This window comes from Loxodonta africana, chromosome 3 (assembly GCF_030014295.1).
Source record: "Loxodonta africana isolate mLoxAfr1 chromosome 3, mLoxAfr1.hap2, whole genome shotgun sequence".
NCBI lineage: Eukaryota > Metazoa > Chordata > Mammalia > Proboscidea > Elephantidae > Loxodonta > Loxodonta africana.
In genome coordinates this window covers 135,630,470-135,643,572 of record NC_087344.1, presented here as the reverse complement: position 1 = coordinate 135,643,572, position 13,103 = coordinate 135,630,470, and the positions used below count along the sequence as shown (strand labels likewise).

The 13,103-nt window shown below is 43.4% G+C and overlaps 1 non-coding gene across 1 annotated transcript; it reads left to right on the top strand.

The window, feature by feature from the left end:
- The first annotated feature begins 2,485 nt into the window (after positions 1 to 2,485).
- On the top strand, positions 2,486 to 2,558 carry TRNAK-CUU (transfer RNA lysine (anticodon CUU)). Its single transcript has one exon. It is a non-coding gene; the product is annotated as a tRNA-Lys (tRNA).
- Positions 2,559 to 13,103: the final 10,545 nt, after the last annotated feature.

Genomic DNA, 13,103 nt, shown 5'->3' with positions numbered 1-13,103 from the left:
ATGTTCCCCATGAGTGAGGAGAAGGTGAAATGCTGCCTCTCACTGAGTCTAATGAGATGTGGTCATAACCATTTTTCTGACTGAGATATTTCAGCTATCAGTATGACTTTTTTAGACTAAAGAATGAATTATTAGTGAGTTGAAAATATAGTCCAAGCCCCTTGCCATGCTCTACACAGTCTTACTCCATCCTCTGTCCCCCATGTTTATGCCAACAGTTAAATCTTCGAATGTAACTCCCATAGTGCCAAATGTAAAAATCTTAACTGGGCGGCTTATTAAATGGTAAATATAACCATCACACAGATCAAGTTATAGGAAATTTCCATCATCCCAGCAAGGTCTGTAGAACCCTTTTCCAATCAATCGCCGCCCGCCCACGTTTAGTTGTTCACTCTTATGATTTCTGTCACCAGAGATTAGTGTTTTGGAGTTCACGTTAATGAATGTATATCTTGTAGTACCTGGCTTTTTTTTTTTTTCCAGTCAAGCAGAGTCGTGTTTTTGGGAATACATTCATCCACATTTTTGCCTGCCTGCTTCACTAGCTAATTTCTACATTAATGCAGGTTATTCCAAAGAGTGAATACACCAGTATTGGTGGGCAATTGGGTTATTTCTAGTGTTTGCTTGTGACCAAGGCTGCTATGAATATTTTTGGATGAGTCTTTTGAGGACTTGTGCATCCATTTTCCTTGAGGAGGTAAGATTCCTGCGATTGGCTCTGATGATATAGTGGTCAAGACTCTGCATTATGGTCTCAGCAACTTCGGTTTAAATCCCAGTCACGCCATGTAGTTGAAACTTCCTTCTGCAGCCCAGTCCTTCAAAAGTTATTGTGCTGTTGCTGGAGGCAGCTTCTCAGGAGCGCAGTCAAAGAATTGGTGAATGATAGTTTCCACCAGCCATACGGAGAGAGCTTCAGGAAAAAGTGAAAATCTGCGGAAGCAGTAACCAAGGCTGCAAGGACAGTTTCCTCCACCTTCACGGGAGCAGCCCAGAGGACCCTTCTAGAGGATGACCCCAGAGCTACAACCTTTTAGAGGCTGGGGATCTGAATGCTTTTGAAGTAGCGAAAATGCATTTTCTTCAGTGTTTTAGTATTAGAGAGAGTATATTTTCTCATTTGTTTTAGTATAGCTGTACAAACTGTGATTAATCTCTAGTCCTTGGAAAATGGTGCAGGCTGTGTTCAAAATATAGCTGAGCAGCCTGTTCCACTCTTAAACACAACAAACACCCTAATACCTTACAACATGTTTTCCCCTATTCAAAATAGGTGATTAAGAGCTTGACATGACTAATGTCATAATGATGCTCTAAGTAATCTCTAAACATTTAATTGTACCAGCTATACTGGTCTCTTCCAAAGAGGTGCAGAGCTATCTCAGCCCCTGTGGCTTTGGTCTCTTTTCTTCTTTGTTCTCTTGAGAAATGGCCTTCAGCCTGCAAACCAACAAAAGGCTTTCTTTCTTGCTCCCTGTCTCAGCCACAGTGGACTTGGCAAAACAGCTTCACTAGCCCAGAGATTCTTATGAGAGTTTTTCAGCCTGTTAGAAATATACTGATTAAAGTCCAGATGCCTGACATGTTCATCTTTAGTTTAATAAAGAGTTTTTGTAGTTGTTTTGTGATGTATAAAACCATCTGTGGACTAGTGCTCAAAACATTAGGTAACCCTAATCTTTCCCATATAAAACCTTCCCATCAACCCTTTAGGGCAGACAGAATTTGGGAGGAGTTTAATTCCCTCTCTCTCTTGAATACCGGTATTCAATAAAGCCTTCTTACTGCTTACCTCCTCCTGTCTCTGTATTGGCTTTGCCGCAGGCCGCTCAACCTGCAATTTGCCCTAACACTTTGGGGAGAGGAGCCAAGGATCCCCCGAGCAAGTATTCATGAGGCCCTGAATCCGACCTGCGTTTAAATCTCGGTGGGACCTTTATTCGCAAAGAATATGTTCTTTTAGTCAGTCCACACAAAATTTTCGTATATAGAAACAAAATAGTGCTCCCAAATTTATACGACCTGCTTCCCATAACGCGTCGCCCTCTTCCCTCTGCTCCCTCCCCCGTCATGAGTTAGGGGAGAAAAGGGTTTGGGACCGCGAAGAGGGAGCTTGGGCTGCAGCTCCAAAGTCCCAGGAGCAAGTTTCCCCTCTCTTCCTGTTCCCCGCGGTTGTTTGCGGCCCTCATCCCCTTCCTTTCGCGCTCTTCCGGAGCCAGAGTTCTCGAAACCGAGTTCTCAGAGTGACCAGGTCCAGAAGGAATTTTCGGAAATATCAGGGTTTCAGAACTCTTGATTCCCACATACAGTGAGTCCGCCGGACCCTGCGCAAGCTCTGGCTTTGAGCCTTGAGTTTTTCAGTGGGAAAAGGTGAGACTGTGTCCGTGATTTTGTAAAGTCAGGGATTACTTTCACACGAGTAATTATGACTCTAGCTCCGAAGCCAATGATAATTATGTAGAAAGCTAATAATAGCAGTGCCCGACTAGCTCAGTCGGTAGAGCATGAGACTCTTAATCTCAGGGTCGTGGGTTCGAGCCCCACGTTGGGCGGGCGCCTTTTATGCCCCCTTCCATTGTCACAGAATCTTTTCTAGCTGCTTACCAAGAGAATAAAAAAAAAGAGAGAGAAGAAAAGCCCATTGCCACCGAGTGAATTCTGACTTATGGCGACCCGTATAGGACAGAGTAGAACTGCCCCATAGAGTTTCCAAGGAACTTTGGTGGATTTCAACTGCCGACCTTTTGATAAGCAGCCGAGAGGTCTTACCCACTTTGCAACCGAAGCTCCACCAGCAGAATTAGAACCTTCTACATTGTCAGTTCGCATTCCAATCGCCACTAGTTATCAATGCATCTTGATAGCATGTTCGATCAATTTCAGACTGCAGCAGCTGATAAAAATCTTCTATTTCTTCATCTTTGGCCCCAGTGGTTGGTGCATAAATTTGAATAATAGTCATATTAGCTGGTCTTCCTTATAAGCGTATGGATATTATCCTATCTCTGACAGTGTTGTACTTCAGGATAGATCTTGAAATGTTCTTTTTGATGATGAATGCAACACCATTCCTCTTCAAGTTGTCATTCCCGGAATCGTAGACTGTATAATTGTCCGTTTCAAAATGCCCAATACCAGTCCATTTCAGCTCACTAATGCCTAGGATATTGATGTTTATGCGTTCCATTTCATTTTTGACAATTTCCAATTTTCCTAGATTCGTACTTCGTATATTCCAGGTTCCGATTATCAATGGATGTTTGCAGCTGTTTCTTCTCATTTGAAGTCGTGCCACATCAGCAAATGAAGATCCCGAAAGCTTTACGCCATCCACGTCATTAAGGTCGGCTCTACTTTGAGGAGACAGCTCTTCCCCAGTCATCTTTTGAGTGTCTTCCAACCTGGGGGGCTCATCTTCCAGCACTATATCAGACAATGTTCCGCTGCTATTCATAAGGTTTTCACTGGCTAATGCTTTTCAGAAGTAGACTGCCGGGTCCTTCTTCCTAGTCTGTCTTAGGCTGGAAGCTCAGCTGAAACCTGTCCCCCGTGGGTGACCCTGCTGGTATCTGAATACCAGTGGCATAGCTTCCAGCATCACAGCAACACGCAAGTCCCCACAGTACGACACACACACACAGAAAACATGATGTCAATGAGTGATCTGAGAGGTAATCTCAACAGAGCTGTGAAAACCATCCAAAGAAACCAAAGGAAACTCTAGGGCTGCCCAAAGGGCTCATAAACAAAGTGGCCTAGCAGCTGGGATAGAAATTATTCATGAGCTCAGTAACATCTGCTTCCACTTACCAAGGCTAATCTGGCTACAGCCATTACTCAGTGCCCAAAACCAACAGTGGGAAACAACTCAGCGTCCCTGATATGACACCAGTCCCCAGTGGAGGTGGGGCTATCAGCCAGCCACATGATGGCAGGTTGAGGACATAGGACCCATGATGGTTAATGTCATGTGTCCACTTGATTAGGTTATGATTCTCAGTGGTTTGGCAGAAGTTGGACATCCTGCTTTTTCATAATGCAATATACTGTACTCACTTCCATGATGTGATCTCATGTGATCAGCCAATCAGTTGTAAGAGGAGTTTTCTGAGGGGTGTGGTGTGTATCCACTACATATGGACTTTCCAGCAAAACTTATCCACCTCCCCCCAAATTGGCTGATAACAGGAGGTGGTCTTTCTAGCTTGGCCAGCCCCCATCTGAGTCACTTTGTTAGCATAAACCTTCAGGTGTGGTCTGGAGGCCTATAGGAAACATTCCAACTCATAGTGACCCTATAGGATAGAGTTTCCAAGGAACACCTGGTAGATTCAAACTGCAGACCTTGTTGGTTAGCAGCCATAGCACTTAACCACGATGCCACCAGGGTTTCCTAGTAAACAAAGGAATCTGAATTACTTAGCAAATTCCAAGGGTTTACAGTTATCTCAAGGCACCCTGGTGGGACAGTGGTTAAGTGCTGGGCTGCTAACCCAAAGGTCAGTGGTTTCATTCCACTGGAGAAAGTTGTGTCGATCTGCTTCCATAAGGACTTAAATCCTCAGAAACTCTCTTGGGCAGGTCTACCCTGTACTATATAAAAGTAGGTAGGAGTCAGAGTCGACTTGACAACAATGGTTGTTTTTGTTTTTGGTTTAGAGTTATCTCTCAGAAACCAAGGACAAAGATCAAATGCCTTGGATGAAATTAAATTCTTTACCCTACAGTTCATTTCAGAAAACATCGAAAAAACAGTGAATGATATATTGAGAAGTTGCAATGTAACAGACATGGCCAAGCTCTTAGAAAACTGACTGTGGCTGTATAAGTGTCAGACCTCTGTCTTGGAGCCTCAAGAGCATGTGGTCAATTTTAAGTCACAGCAGATGAGGTTAGTCTGGTTTGTCTAAGTGTGTAAATGGGTAAACATGGTTAATTGTTTTATTGTAAATCTGACAAATAGATGCTTGTTGTAAGAAAAACTTACCAAAAAAAAGAAGTGTATAAAGAAGAAAAAGAAAGTTATCCTGCCTCCCTCCAGAACCCACTCCCAGATAAACCTTTGCTGACATACCTTTACATATTGTACATAAGAAACTGTGGTGGCTTTGGAGTGTAATGGGAGCTGTTTGCCCAAGGGACACGTGAATCCCAAGTCCTGCCCTGACAATCATCTGCCCTCCCTGGGCAATGAGAAATGGGTGAAGGCAGAGAAAAGGAAATACCACTATTGTTTGCAGAAATTTCACCTTGGGACAGGAAACTCCGGTAAATGAGGCAGAGTTTGTGGTTTATGGTGGAGACTTAAAGAGCTGTGCTATTGCCCTAAACCCAAAGTGAATTTTACCTCAGTTCCTGAGATGTGAATTTTTTTTTTTTTTTTTTTTTGCCATCGGGTCTAGCCAAAAATGACCCTATATTACAGAGTAGAACTGCCCCCATAGGGTTTCCAAGGAGTGGCTGGTGAATTCAAACTTCAAACCTTTTGATTTACCAGTGAAACTCTTAAACACTGGGCCACCAGGGCTCTGAATGAAATGATACAAGTCCATAAAAGGAGAGGGGCAGAGAGAAAGCAAGACCCGTGAGTCCACTCACACAGGTCAACCGTATCCAAGCCCCGTCTGAGAGAGGACTGCTTTGAGGTTAGTCCGTGGAAACTATGGATGCTGAATGAGTATTTACACACCTGTACTGAGATGAGTCGGAATCGACTTGATGGCAACGAGTTTTCTGTTTTTGGTTTTTCTTCAGATAATTATATATAGGAGCTGGAATCAACTCGACAGCAGTGGGATTGTGTTTGCTTTTTCACTGAGATACTCATGAGTCAAAATCCACTGCACAGCAGTGGAAATGAGGTCTGGTATTGGGATGCAGTCATCAGCTTCTGAGGGAGTTCCATGGTGTTATGCTGAGTATGCTGAACTCTGACTACAGAGATCCAAGTTGAAATCTCAGTGAGACCTTAGTGTTTAATTAGAGGAGTTTTTTTTTAAAAAAAAAACTCTTTAAATAGTGAATGAAACTTGTTACCCCCCTTTCCGTGTCCCCCTCCTGATGGTCATTTAGGAGCAAGAAAGGTTTCTGACTAGAAGCGAAGAAGCAGGAGGGGAGCCCCTGGCTCTGCAGACTGTGAGTTGCTCCAGATCCCCCTTCTGCTTCCCGTGGCCTTTTGGGCCTCGCAGTCCTGTCCCTTCATCCTCTTCTCTCCTCCTCAGAAATTGAGATTCCAGAAACCCTCAGAAAATAGCTGAGGAAGGAGGAGAGACAGGAAAGAACAGAGAATAGGAAAGAAAAAGGGAGAAAGTAGGGAATGAAAGGCAGAGGTACTGTGTGTTCACAGCAGTGGTCTCAGTTGCTGGGTGTGGGCCACCGCCCCTTCTCACTCAGGAGCGCTCCCATCCCTTCCTGTCCCACCGGAAAACCAGGTTCCACTGATAAAGCTCCAAGCAGCTTGCCTGGCATTTGTTCTTGCAAAGTTTCCTTTCACAGTGTGCAGGGGTGAGGTGGATTAAGTTGGCTAACAAGCTAGTGGAAGCCAAGTGAAGCACCTTATTGGCTCCCTAGGTGTTGACTAGCAGTTGGTGCCCCCACCAACTCAAATGTGCTCCATTTTGTCGCTTGCACATTTTCTGCAGGGCCTGGAGTGGAAAATCAAGGTGTTACAATCTTTCTTTAGAGATAAAGACAGAGCCAGATAATTGGTTATATGGGTTGAAAGTTGTTATCTGTGGAGAACAGGAAATGTAGAAAGGGATCAGGGGACTACTGTTTTTCATAACAAACTTTTGGGCATATATGTCTTTGCTAAAAATATACACTAAATAAAAAAGGTCAGCAAAAACAGGAAGATCCTCAAAAAGATGGAGTAACACAGTGGCTGCAACAATAAAAACAATAGGTACAAGCATAACAGCGATTGTGAGGATGACGCAGAACCAGGCAGTAGTGTTTCATTCTGTTGTAAGTAAGGTTGCTATGAGTAAGGCAGACTCAGCAGCACCGAACGAAGGCAACAACAAAAAGAAAAATAATTTCATTGTCATGTAGAATGCTTTCAAAGTTCGTCATTTGTATTGGAATTGAAATTTTGATGTAGTCATATGCATCAGTCTTTAAAGGTTTTGGGGTTTGTGTCATCTGTAGAAATCTCTTCCCCCTGTAGGATTATAAAACTTTTATTAGTGGCAATTTTGAAGCAAACATCCAATCATTATTCCTCTTTTAATGAGCTGAACAGATGGGCTAATAAACTCCCAGATCCTCCCAGATATGACTAATTCCACAGCTGATGCCCTGAAGCACCAGCCACTGAGAGGACTGATCCTGATTCAGTGCTGAACAGTCCTGAGACCAAGGAAATCCATTAGCCTCTCTGCAAACCTCAGCTTCCTCATCAGCAACACTACAAATGTTGCTTTCACTGTTGGCTAAAATGTGTTTGGGCAACCTTCCATTGTTACAGAGAAGAGAAGCTATCAGCTCTTAGTCAACAAATTAGTATAGTCCCCATGCCATACCACCAGGGTTTCCTGGTGCTGTAGTGGTTCAATGCTATGGCTGCTAACTAAAAGGTCAACAGTTCAAATCCACCAGGCGATCCTTGGAAACTCTACTCTGTCCTGTAGGGTCACTATGAGTCGGAATCGACTTGATGGCAATGAGTTTGGGTTTTGGTTTATAGGCCATACAACTTCTCATTTTAAGGTCCTACATATTGCCTAGTTTTCTTTGTAGCTACCCTTGAACGACTTCTAAAAACTGTCAGCCAAACAGGAATAGAAGGGAAATTCCTCAGCATAATAAAAGGCATTTATACAACACCAACAGCCAATATTATCGTAAATGGAGTCTGAAAGCATTCCCCTTGAGAACGGGAACTAGACAAAAATGCCCTTTATCACCATTGTCCTGGAGGTCCTAGCCAGAGTAATAAGGCAAGAAAAAGAAATACAGGGCATCCAAATTGGTTAGGAATAAGTAAAAGTATCCCTATTTGCAGATGATACGATCTTTTACACACAAAACTCCAAAGAATCCACAAGAAAACTACTGGAACTAATAGAAGATTTCAGCAAACTATCAGGATAAAAGATAAACACACAAAAATCAGCTGGATTCCTCTACACCAACAAAGAGAACTTTGAAGAGGAAATCACCAAATTAATGCCATTTACAATAGCCCTCAAGAAGATAAAATACTTAGGAATTAGTCGAACCAGAGACATAAAAGACCTGTACAAAGAAAACTACAAGACACTACTTCAAGAAACCAAAAGAGACCTACGTAAGTGGAAAAACATATCTTGCTCATGGGTAGGAAGACTCAACATTGCAAAAATGTCTGTTCTACCCTAAGCAATCAACAGATACAATGGAATCCTGATCCAAATTCCAATGACATTTTTAACCAGATGGAGAAACAAATCACCAACTTTATATGGAAAGGGAAGAGGCCCTGAATAAGTGAAGTGTTCCTGAAAAAGAAGAACAAAGTGGGAGGCTTAACACTCCCTGACTTTAGAAGCTATTATACTGCCACAGTAGTCAAAACACCTTGGTACTGGTACGACAAGAGACACATAGACCGATGGAACATTGAGAATCCAGATGTCAATCCATCTACCTGCAAGCAGACGATATTTAACAAAGGCCCAAAGTCAGTTACGTGGGGAAAAGACAGCCTGTTTAAGAAATGGTACTGGCATACCTGGATATCCATCTGCAAAAAAATGAAACAAGACCCATATCTCACACCGTGTACACAAACTAACTCAAAATGGATCAAAGACCTAAATCTAAAACAATAAAAAATCATGGAAGAAAAAATACAGACAATGCTAGGAGCTCTTATACATGGCATAAACAGAATACAAATTGTAACAATGCACAAACACCACAAGAAAAACTGGATAACTGGCAGCTCCTAAAAATCAAACTCTTATGCTCATCAAAAGACTTCACTAAAAGAGTCAAAAGAAAACCAGGAAAAATTTTTTGGCTATGACATATCCGATCAGGGTCTAGTCTCTAAAATGTATAAGATACTGCAAAACCTCAACAACTAAAAGACAAATAACTCCATAAAAAAATGGCAAGGGATATGAACAGACATTTCACCAAAGAAGACATTAAGGCGCTAACATATGCCTTAGGAAATGCTCACCATCATTAGCCATTAGAGAAATGCAAATCAAAACTGTAATGAGATACCATCTCACCCCAACAAGGCTAGCATTAATCCATAAAACACAAAATAATAAATGTTGGAGAGATTGTGGAGAGACTAGAACACTTATACACTCCTGGTGGGAACGTAAAATGGTACAACAAATTTGGAAATCAATATGGCACTTCCTTAAGAAGCTAGAAATAGAAGTACCATATGATCCAGCAATCCCACTCCTTGGAATATATCCTACAGAAATAAGAGCTGTCACATGAATAGATATATCCACACCCATGTTCATTGCAGCACTGTTCACAATAGCAAAAAGAGGGAACCAACCTAGGTGCCCATCAACAGTCAGATGGATAAACAAATTATGGTACATACACACAATGGAATACTATGCAATAATAAAGAGCGATGAGGAATCCGAGAGACATCTCACAACATGGATGAATCGGGAAGGTATTATGCTGAGTGAAATTAACCCCACAAATTAGTCAGTCACAAAAGGACAAATATTGCATGAGACCACTATCATAAGAACTCAAGAAAAGATTTAAACACATAAGAAAACATTGATGGTTACAAATGTGGGGAGGGAGGGAGAGGGAAATTCACTAAATAGCAGACAAAAATTATCTGAGGTGAAGAGGGCAACAGACAATATAGGGGAAGTCAGCACAACTGGAATAAACCAAAAGCTAAGAAGTTTCCTGAACACAACCAAATATTTCGAGGAACAGAATAGCACGGGCTGGGGGCTGGAGACCATGGTTTTGGGGGACATCTAGGTCAACTGGCATAACAAAGTTTATTAAGAAAATGTTCTGCACCTTTGTGTGTGGCGTCTGGAGTCTTCAAAGCTTGTGAGGGGCCATCTAAGATGCATCAATTTGTCCCAACCCACCTGGAACAAAGGAAAATGAAGAACACCAAAGACACAAGGAATATATTTGCCAGAGAGACAAAAGGGCCACATAAACCAAAGAGTCCATCAGATTGAGACCAGAAGAACTAGATGGTGCCTAGTCACCACCAATAACTGCCCTGACAGGGAATACAACAGATAGCCCCTGACAGAGGACGAGAAAAGTGTGGTGCAGAACTCAGATTCACTTAAAAAGACAAGACTTAATGATCTGACTGAGGCTGGAGGAACCGTCCAAGACATGGCCTTGGATGCTCTGTTAGCCCAGAACTGGAACCATTCCTGAGGCCAGCTCTTCATGTAACCGACCTAGGGTTCTTGTCCTGTCCTATTAAAAAAAAAAAAAGCTGATAGAAATTAAGCAGATACCATACCACCAGTTGCAAAGGAAAGAGAAAGGGGAAATTTATTGTTTGGGAAAACAAGGAGCAATGTGGGGCCTAGCAACCGAAAGAGCACAGGCTTCCAGCCCCAGGGGAGCTTAGAGCTTTCCTGCCCTCCAGTCCCCAGGGGGCAGGAATGGTGCCCAAAATCCAGCACTCCATCCCTCTCATTCAGTATTTGGAAATCCAGATGCTGAGTCAACTGTAAGGTAAGGGAACCTATGCCTTGCAAATTGGCTGCGGTGCAGCTCTGTGCAGAACACCTACCTCTCCAGCGAAATTCAGGTCTGCAGTCACGTTTGGGGCCACTGCTCTTCAGGTCCTGTGCATGCACCAAGATCTTGGTTTCACATGCTCCAAATTTTGGCGCCAAATTCAAACCGCGGTTAGGGCACCCAGTCTGGCAAAGCCACAGTTAGAAGGAAGGTGGGGGGCTGCGGAGGAGCAGGGGAAGTCTTGGCCCTGGCTTTATTCAGACAAATATTGGACTGGATTACAAAACATAAAATGATACTCGTGAGGAGTCTGCTGCTTGGTTCAAGAAGATACACGAAGCTGAATGGGTGGCTTCTGTCCAGAAGCTGGATGGGAGAACAGAAAGGGACTGGGCTGGCTGAATGGACACAGGAAACCTGGGTTGTAGGAGGAGAGTGTGCTGTCACATTGTGGGATTGCAACTAGTGTCACATAACAACATGTGTATAAAAAATAAAAAAAGGCGCATTCAGTGAATAAATATCTTGGAAATTAAAAGCATAATAGTAGAGTTGTGGGAACAATGTCAAAAGTATTTCCAAGGAAAAAAACCAGAAAGAGCAAGGAAGGAACAACTAAATCTGATCTCCACAGGCAGCATCTCCTGGACTTCCTTGCCGTCATGGTTCCTGTCGGGTGCAGCCAGCGGGAGGTAGAGGAAGGTAATCAATGGATAGGAGTAGAGAGAATTCCTGGTATTTTTAAATTCCCTAGGGCTCCCTCCCTGCCAGGGCCAGGTTTGGTGGTCCCTTGCTGATTCCTCTTCCAGAGACCACAGACCTGTCCTGTGACCCTCCCCAAGGCTCTGGGTCTCCCAGGGTCTAGTAAAGACTCCTCCACCCTCCCTCCCTGGCCACCCCCATCCAGGCCTGGAGGTGGTAATGGCCTCCCTGCAGTATCCACATCCCAGGTGCTTCACTATCCTATGCTGAATTCTTTTAATGCTGCCCGCACATTTCACAGGATTAAATATTGCCTTCATAAAACTCCCTTTAAATCCCTCAGTTTGAATGTACCTTCTGTTCCCTGTCAGAGCCATGACTGGTATGAGATGATTTTGTCAGGTAAATCCAGTCATCTCTAGTTAAGAGAAGAGACCTAAAAAGCAGATAGAAAGCCCTGAGTGAGTGACTTTGCCCACTTTGAGCTTCACTGTAGGGTGATACCAGCTTTTTTCACTCAGTTTGGTCAGAATGCCAAGAAAGTTGTCCTGGAGGATTTTTAGCTTAAGAACAAATAAGGAGAAAAAGGCAACCAAAGACTCAAAAACGAAAACTAGTCTACAGGACTAACAGCCTACAGGAACCACAGCCTCACCTACCTTGACAGCAGAATAACGAGATGGTGCCCGGCTACCATCACCGACCGTTCCGACCAGCGATCCAATAGATGGTCCAGGATAGGATGGGAGAAAAATGTAGAACAAAACTCGAATTCCTAAAGAAGTCAATATTTATTGGGCCAGTAGAGACCAGATGAACGCCTGAGACTGTCGCCCTGGGATACGCTTTATACCCGGATCTCAAACCACTCCTGGTGTTCACCTATCAGCCAAAAGACAGAGTAGCTCAAAAAATAAATAATATCACCTGCGACTACTGCGCGCCTCCAAATAATAAGACCTAACAGTCCAAATTTACGCTAGACCAACAATGAGAAGGTACGGGGGGCAAGGAAGTAATGGAAACAGAGCCACGAGAATGGAAAGAAGGCAAAAGCTGACACATTGTGAAAAGTGCAACCAGTGTCACTGAGTAACAGGCGGTTAAGTCAAAAAGTGCTGCTGCCAGGGTTCCAGTTGATACATGCCCGGGTTTATTCTACGCAAAGTGTGTTTAAACATGTCTCTGTGAACCATGGATGGCTGCAAATTCTCTCAGTAACACACGTGTTGGTTTCCTTAAGATGCCTTCAGAAATTAAAAAACAAAAAACAAGATATATTTTATGCCCTGGGAAGAAAATGGTTTTGAAGTCACCGCTAAAATCAATTTTTGTTCTATTCTACGTATTAGTATTAAGCCCACCCACTGCCGTCGAGTCGATTCCGACTCATAGCGACCCTATAGAACAGAACTAAGAGCCATTCATTATTCCAAGAAGGTTGCACAGGCTTCAGCCGAACGCCAAAGAGGTGTGGGAAGGAGAGGTGAAGAACCCGCGGAGTCCGGGAGAAACGCGCCTGGGCCAGGCCTCGGACTCTGCTCGCCGCCTAAACCGTGGCGGGGAGGTTCTGGTGCTGACGCTACTATTCCTACCTTTTTACAGCACCCCCTTGCCCCCAAAGTAGCCTTTTTATTTTTCTGGCTCCAGTTTTAAAGCAGGCAGTCATGAAAGGGTTATTAACCATTTCATAA